Source organism: Lepisosteus oculatus, chromosome 8, assembly GCF_040954835.1.
Source record: "Lepisosteus oculatus isolate fLepOcu1 chromosome 8, fLepOcu1.hap2, whole genome shotgun sequence".
NCBI lineage: Eukaryota > Metazoa > Chordata > Actinopteri > Semionotiformes > Lepisosteidae > Lepisosteus > Lepisosteus oculatus.
The window spans coordinates 17,255,373-17,273,877 of record NC_090703.1 but is presented as its reverse complement, the minus strand read 5'-3'; the positions used below and the strand labels follow the sequence as shown (position 1 = coordinate 17,273,877).

At 37.0% G+C, this 18,505-nt stretch overlaps 1 protein-coding gene across 1 annotated transcript in view; it reads right to left on the bottom strand.

Annotated features, from left to right (window-relative positions):
• Positions 1-11,701, bottom strand: part of akt1 (v-akt murine thymoma viral oncogene homolog 1) — a 71,047-nt gene extending 59,346 nt beyond the window's left edge. The window contains exon 1 of the mRNA XM_006632453.3: positions 11,406-11,701. The gene's annotated coding sequence lies outside the window, so the exon portion shown is untranslated. The remainder of the gene's footprint in view (positions 1-11,405) is intronic.
• Between the last annotated feature and the right edge of the window lie 6,804 nt (positions 11,702-18,505).

Genomic DNA, 18,505 nt, shown 5'->3' with positions numbered 1-18,505 from the left:
TTCATCACAATTCACTTTCGTTGGAGATCTATTTTATTGTTATTGACAAGCTACACCAACAGGAAACAACACATTGTACTGACCTATTGATAGACTGTCAATAAGTCACATCACAAGGCTGGGGCTTATTCCTTTCTTATGAACCTAGAACCTAAAGGTAGCTTTTTGCAACAGAGGTGGTTATTATGATGTTGTGAATTATTACTGATCCAAGCTAAGGCATTCACACAGAGAAATGTGAGAGGCAGAAGAAGAAAATAAACTTCATTATTTGCTTGGTTTTCAAAACATGCCCCATAATTGTTCACTCTTAGTACATGAAAGTGCATTTAAACATGAGAACAGGAGATATTTCTCACCCAGAGGCTTGTGGGCGTATGGCACAAGCTACCTAACCATGCTGTTGAAGCCGATACTAGATAATTTTAAGAAACAGCTGGATGAGATCATTAGACCAATTAGTTACTGACTATCAAATGAGTTAGATGCACTGAATGGACTCCACTGGTTTGTCACCTTTCATATGTTAGTATGTGTCAAGAATCTGGGTTCCCTTAAAATAGTTTTAAGCAGTTGGCGTAACCACTCCTCTTTAACTGTAAATATGGAAGAAATGTCTAAACAAATGTTAAACTGAGCTCCTGTTCATAAACAGGCTTCAAAATTAAAGAAACAAGACTAAAGCTACAGTTGTTGAAATATTGTTGCAATTTAAATATTTGAAGCATTTTTTAATTCCAGTGAAAAATTTTTTTACATATTGTTCCACATGGTCTCAACTGCATTAAAACAGACTTTACCAGGATAAAATCTGGAGAGGCTATGACCTTTCATTCTTAATACAAGCAATAAGAATTATTTGGCATTAGTGCCAAAGCCAGTATCTCTGCTAGGAACTAAACAGAAGATTGCAGTTTTTCACTGGGCACAGAAAATGCTGCAGAATAGTTTTTCTGCTGCCCTGTAAATATTACCTCCAAAGAGTGCTGCATTAGCTTTACTGACAACTCCCGATAACATTCGACAGCAAGCATCATTTCACAGAACATTTCCTCTTGAATGTTGATCCATGCCCATCTTAGATTACATGTAGACGTAACACTTTAAGAGGAGTACACGTTTGGCGACAAGCATAGGTATGTTCTCCTTCCTTCAATGTTCACATAACTACAGAGAGGAGATTGAGTCATACCTACTGTTGTATATTTATATGCCACAATACAAACATGTTAAAAGGCCACATCCACTTCGGGAACTAATAAACTTCCCTGGGTATCCAGTATTGCTTGTTTTTCTGGTTTTCTTTTCTTCCGTTTAACCAGTGCATCTTATCTCCATGTCTAACCAGCCCTCTGAGAGAATTTTAAAAATTCACCTTCTCTTTAAAAAAAAATTAAAATGGCACTCCAATTGCTGCATTTAAAATTTTAATGAATCTAAGAACTCTTTTGTTGTATATATATTCTGTACTTCTGTTACAATTACCAAGCACTTTCAAAATTAACTGTTAAGAACCAATTCAATATAGAAAATGGGCGAGGCCCATTTCTGCATGTAGTGCACAGAAAGGTAAACAAGTAGCATTTTGACACCATTTGCATTACAGGAAATTATCTGTGTTCACTAACCTATCGATGACCTTCATTTTTCCGTTACAGCACACAACAAAGAAGCAACTTAATCAACTTAATATGACATGACTAGCAATATTTCGGCTGTGAAATTTCATTTTACTTTATCAATAAGCTGAAAACCACTTTTACTTTAACAAGTAATAAGTCAGAAGTATCAGAAAACAGGCAGTCCCATATTACGCTACCAAGACCTCACTCATTTTTACCCATTTTTTAAATGTAATTATTTCAAATGGTAATTTCAATCAATCCCATGAAAATCCAGCTGAGGACTTTTTTTTACCCCTTGGCAAAATCAGCTTCAGCTTCAGTTCTCAACTCCAGCTAACTTATTCAAACCGTATTAAAGTTAAAAAGTGTCCTGCCATCTTTGCCCACCAACACAGACATTATTCCTCCTGCTTCTATTAGTATCACTTCTCAATGACTAACCTATCCTTAATGGCCCACCTCATCCAATAAGTGTGCTACTGTGTTATTGATAGCCTGTTAGCTCAATTACCACATGAGAAAATCTCAAAAGGTGCCACAACTAAAGGATTATAGAGTAAATACTGCTTTAGAACTCAACAAAAGTTTTGCATTTTGCAAGCTCAAACTTCATAGGACCTTCATGGGTTCAAAAAGGAGGCTCTATACAGCTGGTTTCAAATGCCTCACAGAGACTGCTGCTTCACGACTCTCCCGTACCCACAGAAAGGAACAACCTGTTCCCTTGGTTATCTGACTTGGTTATTTCACAACACAAAAAGTCCCACCGTGTCATGCTACAGTTCTGATAAATCACCAGTCCAAGTTAAATTCAGATCAAACAGCAGGATTAGAGTATTCCCTGGCTTTCCGTAGTGTACTGCACAGTACATGTGTGATGTGCCAGGATGAAGGACTTCGTGTGCTGTGATCACTCTACTTGCTGCTGCTGTGTGAGAGCTATGGAAAAACTGGGCAGCTGCCAATGTTCACCAGGCACTTGAATAACCCTCCACTTTACAGGAGGTCACACGGGCTGAGATACGGCTGTGTGACTCAGAGCAACCAGAAAAAAAAAAGCCTGCAATCACTTCATTCATTCACATTTTTGTTTCCATTTCTGAGCCAACCGGGTTTTCCACTGCTGTGAATCTTTATCTCACAAAAGACACAAGGACAGCTGCAGAAGTCCTTTTTAATGCAGAACCAAAAAGGAGCTCTCTTTTACAGCTCCTAGCACTTTGGATTTGTCGTTTTGCTGTTCTTAAGCTATTCTTCTGTGAACAGACTTTGAATAAACACAACACATGCAAGTTTCCCATCTATCACTAAGCCACATCAGTGCCGAACACACAGAATGATGTTTTTTCTACCCGATGCAGCTTCTTAAGTGATTATATATTTCAGTTCATACATCAGCAGAAAAAAATATTTTAAAAAGTCTTCACATGACCTAACGCGTGAGCTAAATTGGTTAAATTTTGAAATAACCAGTTTTTCCACTAGTGCTGATAGACAAGATAAGATACGTCATGCCTACAATGATGATTTTTTTATTCTTCCTCTCCGCGTTTCCCGTTTCTCCTAATGTAGCCAATTTCGGTAATACGGGGAGAGTAACTTTCTTTTGAATGAACCATATTGCTTTTCTTACACGGTAGAAAGACATGCAATTCATTTTGCTTTCACTTTCAATACACCCTCTTCTCACAGAACGAATCCCACTTTTCACCTCAGAGGTGGACTCGGTCGGTGGAAGACTGCTGGCTCAGTTCTTCTATGGGAGGTACTCACACCCACATCATCCGTGGGTTTTCATTCTAACTGGACTCTTAAGTTACTTAAGTGACTTAATTCGACTGCTAATGTGACTGATCATACATTTCAAATTGTTCTCTGCTCCTACAATGTTACAGTTTACAATCCAGACATTTAAAATCTTCCAGTTGCACAGCTGAAAGTTAAAAGTAAATGGTTATATAGTCAAGCCGAGGGTTTATTAAATAATCAAAAACTCAGATGAGACAAACAGCAGACAAAGAGGTCACAATGACCGTTATTGGAAAGCCCTACACTCACTTAACTCTGGTCATAATTAGATGTGAAATGTTAGTGGGAAGAGTTACTAATTCAAAATTTCTGATGAGAATTTCACTGCATAATGCAGGATGGCGAGCAGCTCTTAAGAAGTGAAACCTAATGTATCAAGAAGAACGTAAGGCAGACGGTGACAAGGTTTTATCATTGAAAATAGTTTCTTGAGACCATTCAAGAAAATATCATGATGCACGTCTTGTGACTGGATTATCGGAGTACAGATCTTACTGCAATCAAGTGTTTCATTCATCAAGAATTCCTTAAACACTGCTCAACTACAGGCTTTCTGGAAGGCTACTTGGCCTTGGCCATATACAAAGCATGAGCGTAAACTTAGTTGTAACTGCAATAAATGTACTGAGGTATTAATGACAAAATGACAACTGGCATCAACAGGGTGTGAACTCTGAAAGTCACAGACTAGTACTGTGTGGCCATCTCTGGACACAATACAAGGTGTATATCTGAGATGCATGCTTTGCACCATGTTACAAATGCTGCCTCACTGCTCTCATAGGAGAATGATGTGCCTCTTCACTGGTCTCAAAAGGGAAAAAAAATGAAGAATTTTACATTTACATTTAGTTATACAGCATCATTTCTTAATTTGATTTTTTGTAAACAGGCAAATATAAACTACCAGTAAATTAAAAAAAAACAAATACCACACTCTCGTGAAATTCTGATATGGCCTCACGGCAGATGTCCAAAAAAGAACAACTCCATTGACACAGATGCTATACACAATGACTTTTGCACTGTAGATATTGGAATAGATATAAACAACAACCATAAGTATAAAACTGGCCACATTAACATAATCAAATACAAACAAAATCCTTGCTCCAGCCTGTGAATTCAAATGACTATGTACAGGGAGTTTTGGTTTAGCACAGTTCTGAATTACAGCTTTTAGTGTGTTGTTTGTTTTAATGTTGCGTTACTTAGCAACCACCATCCCCTCTGTTTAAAATGGACCACCTCGAATAAGAGAGCGCATTTGTAAGCTAGTAAGAGAAAAGAGGTTGTTGTGTAATTTTAAAACTATTTTTTCCCTTTTCAGTGTCTATTTTTGACCTATTTTCCTCTAAATACCTTTTTAGCTAACAGTTGCCTAATTAAGTTCAAAAGAAAACTATTAACTGTGTGAGAAACCTTCACTGTTCTCACTGCACAACTGAAACAGTAGCCTTTGTTCTGAAAGGAGTAAGACTTAAGTATTAAAATTCCCAGTGATTAACATCACCACCAACACACTACATGTAATTAGCTAATTTTACATGGAAATTGTTTACAATTTTAAAATGTTTTAAAAATAAGAACCATATGAAACTGTAGAAAAAGGAAACTGCATGCGAACAGCATATGTATGATGGATGTAAACATCCATCTTCTACCACATAATCACCGTTTCCTGGTACGAGTCACAGCAGCTTGGAGCTTATGCATGACACATGACACAAGACATGGCTGCACCCTCCACAGGACACACTCACTTTACAGACACCAATTAACCTACTAAGCATGGGTCTGGGAGATGGAAGGAAACCGCAGCAACCAGAGAAAACTCACACAGACGCAGGGAGAACTTGCAAACTCCATACAAGGTGCCCAAGAGCTGTGAAGCAGCAGCATTAACTGTAACCCCTCTGTGCTGTCCTGATTTTACTTTAAAAGGCAATCACAGACAAATCCATCTACAATCAAAACCTGTGATCAGACAAAAACAATAAAAAATGCAAAGGTTTCAGTTTACCACACACTATGGAAACAGCAAATTCACTCTTGATGCAGGCCCACTTGAGCTGCATTTACAGTATCTGTCCAGTGCACTACATTCAAAATACCTTTTACAACAGGTAGTGGAGACATCCACAACATTGATCTTGCTGATGTAGGGACAGCAATACTTCTTAAGTCTATATTGTACTTGGCTCACCTTTTGGTACCTGCTTTCTAAATCTGTCAAGACTTAGCAGCTTTGCTGCTGACTCAGACTGGAATTCTTTTGATACTGCTCCAGTCTGTGACCTAATTTAGAATTCTGCGGGCAGACACACCAGCAGTACCTTTTCCTATCAGCAACTACATAGCAAATGCAGAGCGCAGCAATGTAACAGAAAAAAAAGTCATGTGACTAGAGGGAGATAGCATGAGAATCTCCACACACACGTTACAATGAATCTTGTGTACCTTTATTATCTTATAAAATATAAATATAAAAAACAAGCCTGTTTAAAAGACTTTTAAAGCCTTATGCAATATATACAGCCTCTGACCTGTGGCGAAATGACACAAGCAGTTATGAGGCGAAACTGGTCTTAAAACACATTTCTGTAACTTTCATCTCTAAATGGAAATGGCAGGGAAAATGATTTTTCCAATTAAAAGCCAAATCAAAATCAATTTGCTCGTAACCCTGAAACTGAATATACTATTACGCAAGGAATATTTCAAATTTCCTCAGCACAACTTAGTAGCATTATTTCTCGTGACGTCTATTAAAATGGAAATATAAGTCTGACATTCTGATTATTTTAAGACACGCAGAAATTAAACAATGGCCTGCAATGGAGGCCATAAATAAATTATAAATAAATGATTAAAACAGACGTTCCACAGAGTTTGACATGAATGACTTTTTTTTTTTACTTTGATCAGTGGATGATTAGTCATAATCTCGTGCATTGCAACTGTTCTCCTACAGAAATCCATGAATTATGATGTCAAGAGTACGACAGTCTGTAATGCTGCCACAGTAATTCAAATCTCTGGGATGGTGAATATGATTTTCATCTTAGATAACTAAATGAAAAGTATATTACTACCTGGAAGGTAATACTAAATGGCAACAAAAGATTAAGCTAATTATCACTGTGCTTCTGTATCGTATATGTCTAAACAGAGTGCTTTCCTGGAATACAAGGGAATAACATTTCAAATACTATTGTTAATTACGTAAGACCACGTACGTTAAGTTACCTAAGATTAAAGGTCTTTCTCTTCTGTAAGAGGGAGGGAGCAACTTAAAAGCATTTCGAAAATGAGCAGTTTTCAATTCTTTTCAAAGGGATAAGAAAATGCCCAGCCTTGAGTCCCTGGCAACAGAATCTTGGACCAAAAGAAATTCTTGTGCTCTATTCCTAATTCCCATGGTATGACTCAACACTGTAATTATGGGGGGGGGGAAGGTTTAGCCATTTTAATTTGAGAAAGACCTATTTTTCCTAATCCTTCCTGTGAAACTGTGTGAAGTAGCACAATAAATTCAAATAAACTGCAGTGGTTGACTGACTTTTGTTTTAACCATGCGACAAAATCCAGATATGATTCGACTCTGAGCATTACATGGAAACAAGTCATCATTCGCAGAGGTTAAATTCATAAAAACTATTTTTCCAGTACGATCCTTGATGTTTCCTATTCTTTCCATTATTTTATTCCTATTTGGGCCTGCTTTCCTGGCAGACACTGCTATGATACCACAAAGTCTGTTGTCCATAAATTTTTCAGCCCCTCCCCCCTTATATTCAAACAGTGTCCAAACAGATACCTGAGCAGAAAAAAATCTTGGCCTCAACTGTCACATGGGTTTCTTGTGGCTTCCCCTCATTAAAAATAAAACCTGTCCAGAAATTCTTACACCAATCAACAAAATACATACGCGTGTGTCGCTCTCTCAGGGTTTCTCATGACAATATCATGCCACTATACAACACAGCCTGTGCATGCAAATTAGATGTTTTCTGCTTATTTTTTCTGGAAAGAACGTTTTTAGAGCAGTAGTTCTTAAGCTTTACTGAAGTTTCCACCATTCTGGTTCTCACATTACTTATAAAGAATCATTGATTTAAGTAATTTGTATTTTCAATTATTCACTTTCTAAAAAAAATCTGGTATCTTTCACACCCCCAGGGTGCACCTCAGGTTAAGAACCACTACATTAGAGGGTGATTTCTGTCATACATCCTGAGAGGCTTTACAGAAACTTTACTTCTGAGGCTAAATACACACTAAGCTTATTTTGTCTGGTTGGCAACTGTCAAAGAACAGTGGACCTAGCTGATGTCAACATGGTGCAAAAACACTGCTGTGGACATCTTTTACATGCAATGTACTTTCACTGGAGTTTACATCTAATCCCCTAGTCTACAACTGTTAAAACACAAGAGTATGCTAACAGTAGAACTAAAGCTTTTAGGAAGAGGAAATTTGATTAATTTTGTTTTCTCAGACACACCTGAAGAAGGCTCCAAAGTCTAAACAGTGTGTCACCTTTCTTTTGAGTATGGAATAAACCTTTATTTGTTCCAATATAGTTCTGTTTTGCACCCGACTAATAGTTTATTACTATAATAATTCCTTAAGAAATCCTTAATAAAAATGACTACTTCTCATCCCAAAGAAGAGAAGTACACACAGGAAGAGAAGAAGACTCAATTCATTCATGACTGAAGTGCGCCATTCACTTGACCACATACCACAACAAAGCAGGTGAAGAAGTGAGACGTTGCTTCACCAACTGAAATAAGTGGGAACTTTAGGGAAGCCAGACTGTGAAAGTCCAGAGTGGAATTTAATGAAGACACCATGGTTTACAAACCTACACTTAAAGTGAATGTCAGGGGATAATTAATGACAAAATTGTAGTAAAGAACCAAGTTTAACATCTCTAAGGAAGGATGACACCTCTGACAGCACAGTGACCCTGGTCAACATATTGGAGCACTGGTTTCGAAATTCAGTTCCAGAGTCCGGAGTGCAATCTACCGATTCCTTTCCACCTCTTACAGCTGTAACATCCCAGCTGCATCCCAGGACTGATCAGACCCATCCTTACTCAGCTTCTAAACTGTATGACGGCAAAGCGACTGCTAAAACCTAATTAATAGTTTGCAAAGCTACAGGCTAAATATTACTTTGCGGGTATTTTACTTTTGTTATAGTCAGGCTACTGCTACATGGTAGTTAAAATCACTATGGTAATGGTGGCACACTGTACTACATTGGTGTAGAGAGGACAGATCCAGTCCATGTCTTCGACACACTCAGTTTGATAAGCTTATAGAGGAGCACTAATGTAGCACCCAGGCTCCTGGGATTTAGGAAGGACACCCAATTAGTTATACACGTGCATCTGCAAACTCTCCTAATATTTATTAATATCATGTGCAATGTGAATACAAAGGCCTGCTGCATGCAAAGTTCTCAAGGCCCAAATTTAAACTATACCAGGATTGACAGTATTGTACACCAAAGTCTCTCAGAGCTATCCCAGCATTCTAGGATTTCACAACAAAGAAAAATCCTTCCAACTCACTGTGAGTGATGAAGACTGTCTGGCCATTTAGTGAGAAGTAAATGTCATAATACACAACCTCCGACTGGGAGGTGAAAATGGCTTTGAACTTTCCAAAGCTGAGAAGGCAATTTTAACTGGAAAGCCTTGTTTTTAAATAAAAATGGGCAAAATTCCTCAGTTGGTCTACTCAACAGAGGAAAGAGGAACCTTTCAAATAGATCCTTTTTAACACATCACACTAACTAAAAAAATGCAGATGAGTACCTGTGGTAAATCCAGGTTGTTGTTTGCTAATGCAAATGAACTCAGCCTCTAATGAAACTGAAATAATTTTCAGGGAATGTAAGCAGAAAGCAGAGACACCCCGAGTAGGAACTCACAAAAGAGTGTGACTTGTGGTCTTGAAAGATGAAGAAGTTATCACAATTTCAATTGAAATAGCCTCTCAAAGACTCAGATGCTACATGTTAACATCCCTCTAAAGAGGCTCCAGTGTCTGATTTTAGATGTATAATGTAAGAGTGAATATCCTCAGTCTATCAGAAACTACTTTTTAGTTGCACTCCTCAGGTTTATGGGCATTCTCCAAATCAAAAAGGACTGTACAATTTTCAAATGACTGCATGATGTAAGACTAATTATGACACTGCTGCATCACCTTTCTGATGGAAACCTCCATCACTGTACCTCCCTGACTGATATTGGACCACATTCACTACATAGCTACTTTCTGCACAATGCAACACATAAAAGAGAACTCAGGTTTGTTTGTTTTGGTTTTTTTTTGCTTTATGACTATAGCTACTTTGCTATTTGCCATTAATAGGGTTAGGTTTCAAAAGGGATATAACTGATAAAGCAATAATATTAGTAAAATGCTGATGTGCAAACTGAGCATGTTGTTACTTATTTGACTTGAGAGTGCAGTGTAATTGTGGTAGAGAAAATTGTGCTACACTGCCGACTAAAATTTTAAAGAGTGCTCCATTTTTATGTTTGTCACGATAGTACGACGAAACAAAAAGTACAATCACAGAAACGGTTGATAATGTTCGTTTTTTTCTCACTATCAGATTTTCTCGAGATAAAGCTGCTGTGGATTTTAAAGCCCATTTGTTGATATTGGCAAGAATCCTTAGGTTCTCCAGCGTGAACTTACTACAGGATTGCCGAATAAAAAATGAATCAGACAGCTCGTTCTAATATAACAACACTTCAGTACTGCTGTGGGAGACCTGTCTTCTACTGCCCACGTGCTAATGTCATTTATCATAACCCTGTGATTACTCTTCGTCATTTCTGAAAAACTAAGACAATGGTGAATTTGCTATTTAGTAGAAATCTTGGCTATAATTTATCGAGCACTTATTATTCAACTTGGGTAACAGTCTATTGCAAAAACTGAAATTAACTCAGATTAAGTTAGGGTTCGAGATCGTGCATAGGCGTAAGATGTCAGTAACGTTTCCAGACAGCGCTTCATAAAACCGATTATTTACACTAAACGTCAGGCAGTAGCAAAACGTAGCATTCCCCCGTAGGACGTAAACATTTGCAGATATAAAGACAACTGTTTTGGTATTTGAAATGCATTGCTACCTAATTAAATGTTTATGGCGCCAAACCTTAAACATAAGAGTTGAGATATAAATATTTATCTAAATATATATATATTCTAACAATATCTTGCACGGACGGATCAAAAGACGTTCTTTTTTATATAAGAAACGCCAGTAAAAATGTAAGGCTGTTGTAAAAAGCAAAAGGTCTTAAAGCGACACGATCTAGAAAAGACCCAAATGCAAAGGCAATATCGGAAAATCGATTCCTGTTGCTCTGAAGAGAGAGAACAAATCTGCAAAACGGCCACTGAAGTTTGTCTTTTAAATCGCTTGTTACTGAAGCTGTATTTACTTTACTCAGTGAAGTGAGGAAACAAACACTGAGTGGACTTTTAAATTCAAACTGAGGCTTCGGAGATGTGCGTTTAAATTCAAACTTCCACAGAGTGCAGAGAAAGGCGAGAGATACAACCATCGGCCTAGACATCTCAGAAGCGATCACGACGGTGTACAATACAAAAAAAAATGACCAATTAAAAATCAAGAGAATTTTTCAAGAATTAAATTCTCAGCGGTAAAGCCTAACAGAACACCAAAGTTTGGGTAGTGAAGTAACTTCGTTACAAAGCAGAAAATAACGTAAAGTAAAATGCGCTGAAGAATTCGGAATATAGTACATATATTTTTATCTTATTTTGCTAGTTTTTGACTGGGCTCTGGGCCTAGCCAGGGCAGCCTGGGTGAGAAATAGCCGCATCCCATTCACTACAATGGGATTTTGCCTCTATGGCTGCATTCGGGCACAGACCAAAAGCAATCAGTAAAAATGCAACACTTTACCTGCTCCAAGGTTTCACAAGTGACTTCGGGTCATTATTATGGACGCCCTACGCGTTTTATTAAGCTGCTATGTCCTTCAATAGTCTGCAAAATTCTTCTCATTTACTCCGTTTCTCTTGCTGGTTCTTCCACTACACCTCCCAAGCCTGGTCTCTCTATTGCTCCTGTGTCACACAGTCCTTTCTCTCCCGGGTCCTAAAGCCGACAGATCAATGCTCTTTCACCTTATTTGCCTTTTCCCCAACTCGGAAAGGTTCACTTTCCGCCGGCTGCCTTGCTTTGTAAGAATGAAGAATGATGACTCTTCATGCCTCCACTCAGCGGGATTTAAGCAAATAGCCAGTACCCTAACGCATACACCACAACAAACGTTATTTAACCACCCTTAGAAAAATACATATTTGTGTAACAGGATTCTTCAAATCAAGTCAGCATTTAAAAGCCTCCAATAGCAAAGAACTGTAAACGGCAAAATTCCCCTCTAGCACCTAAAATCAGTTTATCAGGTTCAATAACAACACGCTGACTGTGCGCTTTTTAGCTTTTTTTTTACTTCCTTACCAAATTTTAACATCTAGTTTCACCTTCATTGCACCAGCAAATTCCAGATATGACAACGGTAGATAATACTTGGTTTAATCCCCCTAACTGGTCTGGTGGAATCCTCATATCACAATTTGTAACTCCAAGAATTTCCGACTGACTTTGGTGGTTAGTTTTTTTTTTTATTGACACCTGTTAATTTTTAACTAATAATCAGGACAGAACCTTAAATGTTCAGAAACATTCTAAAAACAGGAAATATACTGTATATTCACCTCACCACCACCATTCCACAAATTGACAAATAAAATGCATGTGTTGAGAACATCAGTGTGCTTATGTCATTTGAAGTGAATCAGACTGTAGATTTATTCATATTCTGGCTACTGTGCCTAACATGTCTTGAAGCAGAAGGAATTATTAGTTACCTTAAAAAGTTATATTTTTTTATTACTATTTCTCTTTGCCACTCCGGTTAAAACTATTTAAAGTACACACATTTCACATGCATACATGTTTCAGCTAAAATCTAAGAAATTGTATTTCACAGTCACACTGGTTAGGATAGAAAAAACAAAAATGTAACCTGAAACATACTGCAGTATGATGAAAAATATTTTATGTTTATGTCAGTTTATAGTATTTAAATATATCCACAATAATTGCATAATGGAACAAGTAATAGGTTTATTCCGTGCTGAAAAGAGAAGAAAGAAAACACAACGTTTCAGCTGTGAAGCCTTCTTCGGGTGTGAGCCAAAATGTTGAGTTTTCTTTCTTCTCTTTTCAGCATGGAATAAACCTATTACTTGTTCCTTTGCAGCCTACGCATGCTGGGGCAGCTTCCCACCCGAAATAATAATGGTTTGGTTTCTATGATCTAGGTATATTCACATTGTCATTTATAACCAGCAGATACATTTCTAATTATGTAGTGCAGATCAAGTGATTTTTAAAAACAAAACCTAATGATTGGAGCTGTCTCTTGGGTATTCACCAGATATTTTAATACAGAATATGTGAAACACACCTGCTGAAAAAAACGTTAGTAAAAATGTAATAATAATTGATGACTTGATAGCCTCTTTCTATCATTATTCTGCATCACTTCAATATTCAGAAGACACCTAATCCTTGTGATCTAGACATACAATTAATTAATTCAAATATGTCTCAGAGCAGCGCTAAGGCAATTAATTAAGCTGAAGCAAACTAATTAGTTGTGATTGTGAGGCTAGGGGAAGAAATGTTTGAAAAGAACAGAAGAACAAAAGCTCTGGTTTTGGAATTAACATCTTAAAAAATAGAAACCAAAGATTTATAGTCTCAAATTAGATAGTATGATGTCACATATGACTACATCTGGTTATTATTAAGTTGCTTTTTTGATAGTCAGTGAATGTAACAATTGGTGCACAGCTGTCTGTGATACAGTTAAAATGAATGAAAATAATGAGTATAAATCAGAACTACACTACCAAAAATACTTTCTAAATATGTATGTCACCTTTTTTGGTAACAGACAGTCAAGATAGATCTCTTTTCTGGCAACCCTAGTATCTGAAACTGCCCACACATGTAAAGAGCATCCTGTAATTGTGGGAAGTACCACCCCCCTCCCCCTCTAAAGTTATGCAGTGCATTTCCATTTTCAGTTTCGAATAGTCAGGTATTCTTAGAAGTAGGAGTCGTGTGATGAATTCGGCCAAAATGCTGGGTTTTCCGAGATGTGCGTCTACTCTTCTGAGGAAATCCCCTGACTGAAACGGTGACCAGAAAGCTCCAAGACAAGAGGCTGCAGTCAACAGCATCCAAACTCCCTTTTTTCTATTGTGCCACAAGCTGGAGACTGGGGTTGTACAGAATAAAACAGCTGAAAAGTGAGGATTTCAAACAACTCCAAGGACATTTTAAGTGCCCGCAAGCACTAGTCCTAATGACTGACAATGATCTTTTGAAGTTCACTGTAACAGATCAATGGCATAAAGACCCTGGGATATAGCTGACCTTCCAAATAAATAAAAAATATTGCTGCTTAGTCCTTAGTTGTCCTTCCTGATGGTTAAGCAATCTTTGCCCAAGGATATCATTATTATTTTAACAATTCAGTTTTCCATTGTATGGGTTTTATCAATTGTAGCACACTGTATTTATGTTAAAACAATGTTTTTTTATTTATGTTTAGGACACTGTTTCTATTGTTAAAACTAGGGCGAATTTGTCGGTTGCTGCAGAATTTAAAAAATATCAGACAGATGTGAAATTGTATTTGTTGTGACACACCGTTAGCAAAAAACAAATTTGAAGTGTGGCACTGAGAGAAAAATGCTAAACAGCATCACAACATTGTTTTTGATAGAACCAGTATAAAGACCAGGATAATACTTAAAATAGAGATCCTGCACATAAACCATTACACTTTAAGAATTTAACACTGACACTATAGTTTGACTTCACTATGATTCTAAACATACTGTTAACATGCTTTTTGTTTGGCATTAATGAGCTTTGTCATACATCCATCACTGCAATTCCACAGAAAAATAAAACCCTGGAAGAAAACCTGTCTGTCTGGCTTTGTGAATTAGTAGCTTTTCCTTGTGCTGGTGACTCCTGAAATCAGTCAAGTACATTAAAGGATAGAAGTTGTGCTTGACAACTAAGCAAAGCTTCCTCCCATAACTGGCAGCACAAGTGCCAAACATCAGCACTCTGGTCCATTCGGAACACATCATGGTTCCCTTCCTGCCACTTTTACTACATGGTCATTTTTGTACCACTGTGTCTCCCTCCATGCACATATCTCAGCTGTCTATTTTTTTCACTGTAAAAAGTATCACAGCTCCACATATAAAAATGACTATTAAGCATTTTCAGGGGGAATGTCTGAGTCAGCAGTACAAGGAAAAAGGACATAAACAGGGAACAATAAAAAGACAGGGAAGAAGGATAGAAGGAAAAATAGACAAACACTGCACACCTGAGTTTGGAATAATGGTGCCTGGTGCCTTTATAAATTCAGGCGTGTAAGAGTGCAATGGTGATGGACCACATCTGGCACAGGCTTAATGATGATCAAAAAGCAAACCACTAATGTAGGCTACAGCTATGGGTACGCTTTAGTGCAAACATCATACAACTGCATAGCAACAGCAAAACTACTGTCCTTTATTATTGAATTTTATAGTACCCTGATGAATAATTTGTGCATAAATGTTTATGCAGATTATGCCATTGAGCCACATCAGCTGGTTTGCATTGGCACCCAGTCAGTAGTGCAATCAGAGCTGAAAATGTAGTAGCACTTGGAAGCGACAAACATGATTTCTATTCTCACTACATGTTTAAATTATTTTAAAATGGGCTCAAAGTTGGAAGAATGTGCTTGCTTAAGGCAACAGCAGGCTTTTCCAAAGGGGTGGTGGCTATTTTTTTTTTGCTTTAAAAATCACTTGGTTCTGTTTATTCGGACACATTTTTAAAAGAGATTTCGTACTGCAGCTGTAGTAACTGTTCAGCTGGAGTTCGGCGATGCTGATAAAATGATACAGGTAGACATACAAAGCTGCTGTGCAAATTTATAACAGCTTACTAGTGTAGTGCCTCAGGCTTGAGCGCTATGACTTGATAGCAGATTCCATAGGAATGTGAGCCCTTTGTTCCCCCCTCACAAGGAATGTATTGTGGTAACACTGGTGGGGAATGCTATTGATGGTAACAAGAAAGAATGCATCTCCAGGAAGCCCATTCCCATGTGAGAAACCACACCGCTCGTACTCTGCCAGACCTTGGGCAGTCCAGCCCAGCCCCAAAGCACAACTGTTGCTTTGTTCGCCCACACTTTCAAGCCAGACAGTCAGTGTTGAAAATAAGAGGGTCACATTCACCAAGGATCGTGCACCCACAACTGTCATTTGCACCCATTTGTGTTATGGCAACTCATGTCTCCGTTGTATGAGCAGAACTGTACTTTGCATTTTGATTGATCCATTTTCTCACAGTGTCGTGATTTCTCTTCAGTGGCTTATAGTACTGTATGTAAACTTATTAACAAACTGGGTAGTGTCAATCATTCTGCACATCTATTTTACCTAGCTCCACGATTCTTAAAAAATTAGTATTGGAAAACATTTTTTTTACTTTAAAGTTTATTCATTAGTATAAGAAGGTTCGTAGAACCTACCCCCTCAAAGTAATACTCTAGCTTTGTCAAACAGTTTTCTCTTCACTTCATCATTATTAAAAAAGGAACGCAACTTTACAACTATTCTAACATTTCAAAAATCACAGCAAGACAAAGCTAAAAGTGCTTACATATTTTTTTTCAGTGATTTGCAGAACTTTATGGGCTTTTCTGCTTATGTGTAAAGACCACCGTTTCACCATAAAGCACTTGAGTTATGTCATACATACTTTCTTTCTAATTGACGTTCTTAATAATAGAATATCACGCTTTTGATGCATGGTTTGAATTAAAAATTCTAGCACCAACTGGCTATAATCATCATACTCAAAACACTAAATCACTCCTAAAGTAGTGAGGAGAGTAGTATTCTAAATTCTTTTTGAATTGAATGCACACCACATTTTACGAAAGCATTGGTGATTTATGTTTAATTTCTGAGTTTAACAAATAAAACTGCTTTGGCAAAGTCAGCACTCCGTGTTAACGACTAAGAATTTCATTATCACTATTCCAAATTAAAAATAACAAAAAATTGGAAAACGTGACTTGTATCTTTTGTACTTTTGAATGTTGTAGTTTTTTGTGTCTGCATGTTCTCTTGGGTGCAATCCCAATACTTACTCCTGTTGTTTCTTAACTGGATTAGTATATTATTGATTTTTCTACCTTTGCCACCAAAAATGACCATAAAATATATTTGTTAAGCAGCAGTAAGGAAGTATAATAGTGTCGAACATGTTCAATATGCATCCAATTAATTAAAATGCATTCTTCATTAAAGTGCTGTGCTATTAAAATCTTGAAAAGAGGAGTTATTTTCCTCAGTAGTATATAATACATCTCACTTATATATCCTCCAACGTTTCTTCACCAAACGCACAGCAGTCAGCAAAAGCAATTATTGTACCTAAGGATAGAAAAATGGAAACTTAATTAAAATTTTTATATCATCAATGTTATTGTACAGATAGTAAATAAAATGTAGACAATAAAGCACATCCTTTCTTTCCTTTAAATTGGCTGGGAGTTAGTTTTAAAGGTAGAAGAGGTCTCAAAGTAAACCTTTATCTTCCCAGTGCTCTGGGAAGTATGTTTGTCCAATAGGATTTTGGTATCAGGTTAGTAAGAGATAATTTATTGGGCTTTAGAGCATGCAACTTTCTTCTGCTTCCACTTTTAACTAACTTACAGTATGTTCTGGGAGCTGTTTCAAATCTCATTTTATACTGGAATAGTTACTAAACACAACAAAGGACATAAATACACATGATAGGATACATAACAAGAGAAGTTAATTGAAGAATGACTTTCTATTGTGCTTTTTCATAATTTTTCAATCGATGTAATTAAAGTGCAAAATTAAAAATATATATGTTCCCTATGGAGACACTGAAAGCCTTACTGCACTTTGTATCAGTTTGCATAAATCTCTGGTAATGCACTGCTCACAGTAATAAAATATCTTTCATTATTGAATTTTAAAGGCCTAATTATGTTAATTGCTTTTTACTGACATACATAAGTTATAAAGAGGTAATAGCTCATTCAAACAATCCCCTGATTAACAGACAAGAAGATAAAGTAATTTTGTCCATAACAGGGGTTTTGTTAGGAGGTCTTGACAATGAAACACAGAAGTCCAAGATGCATCACCACGGCACCTTCCTGCCTGACAAACATTGTCCAGTGGAAGGAATGTCATTCAGCTGATAGGAGAAATCCAAAAAAAGCATGTCTGGAGGACAGTGCTGCAGTATTTTAGTCTTTATGACCCCAGAAGTGCATCAAAACAATTATAACCATTCAGTCCATCATGAGACTGCAGTGGAAACCATTTTATTCTTCAAAGAATTGAACTTTTTTTTAAAATCATTTTTGCTATTAAAGGTTTATTAGACTTTATAGATATATCATCTGATTTTCACATTTTTACTGTAGTTTCTGCGTTTTATCTGTGTTCTTATTGTTAGATCATTACCGATTTTGTGTGAGGAGCAATGAGAGACCAATGACAAGCTACAATAAATCATTCCTTAGAAACATAATATTTGAGTCATCCATTGCAGTAATACAATGTCAAGGTATGTTGACACAAAAACGGCAAATTCATTATTATTATTATATTATTATTATTATTATTCCCTGGAAATTAGTTGCATAAATGATAGTGTTAGGGTCAGATATCAAGACTGATATGTAATATGAGGAAACTGGACTGTAAGATTACAGTGTTTTATAGACTAGTGAAATGTGTAGCCAGAGCAAAGTATCACAAGCCTTTAAAAGCACAACAATAAGGCATCTCTGTAGACACAGCAAGAACAAGCAACAGTACTTGGATTTCAAACATAGATTTAGTCTTTTTCAGTCA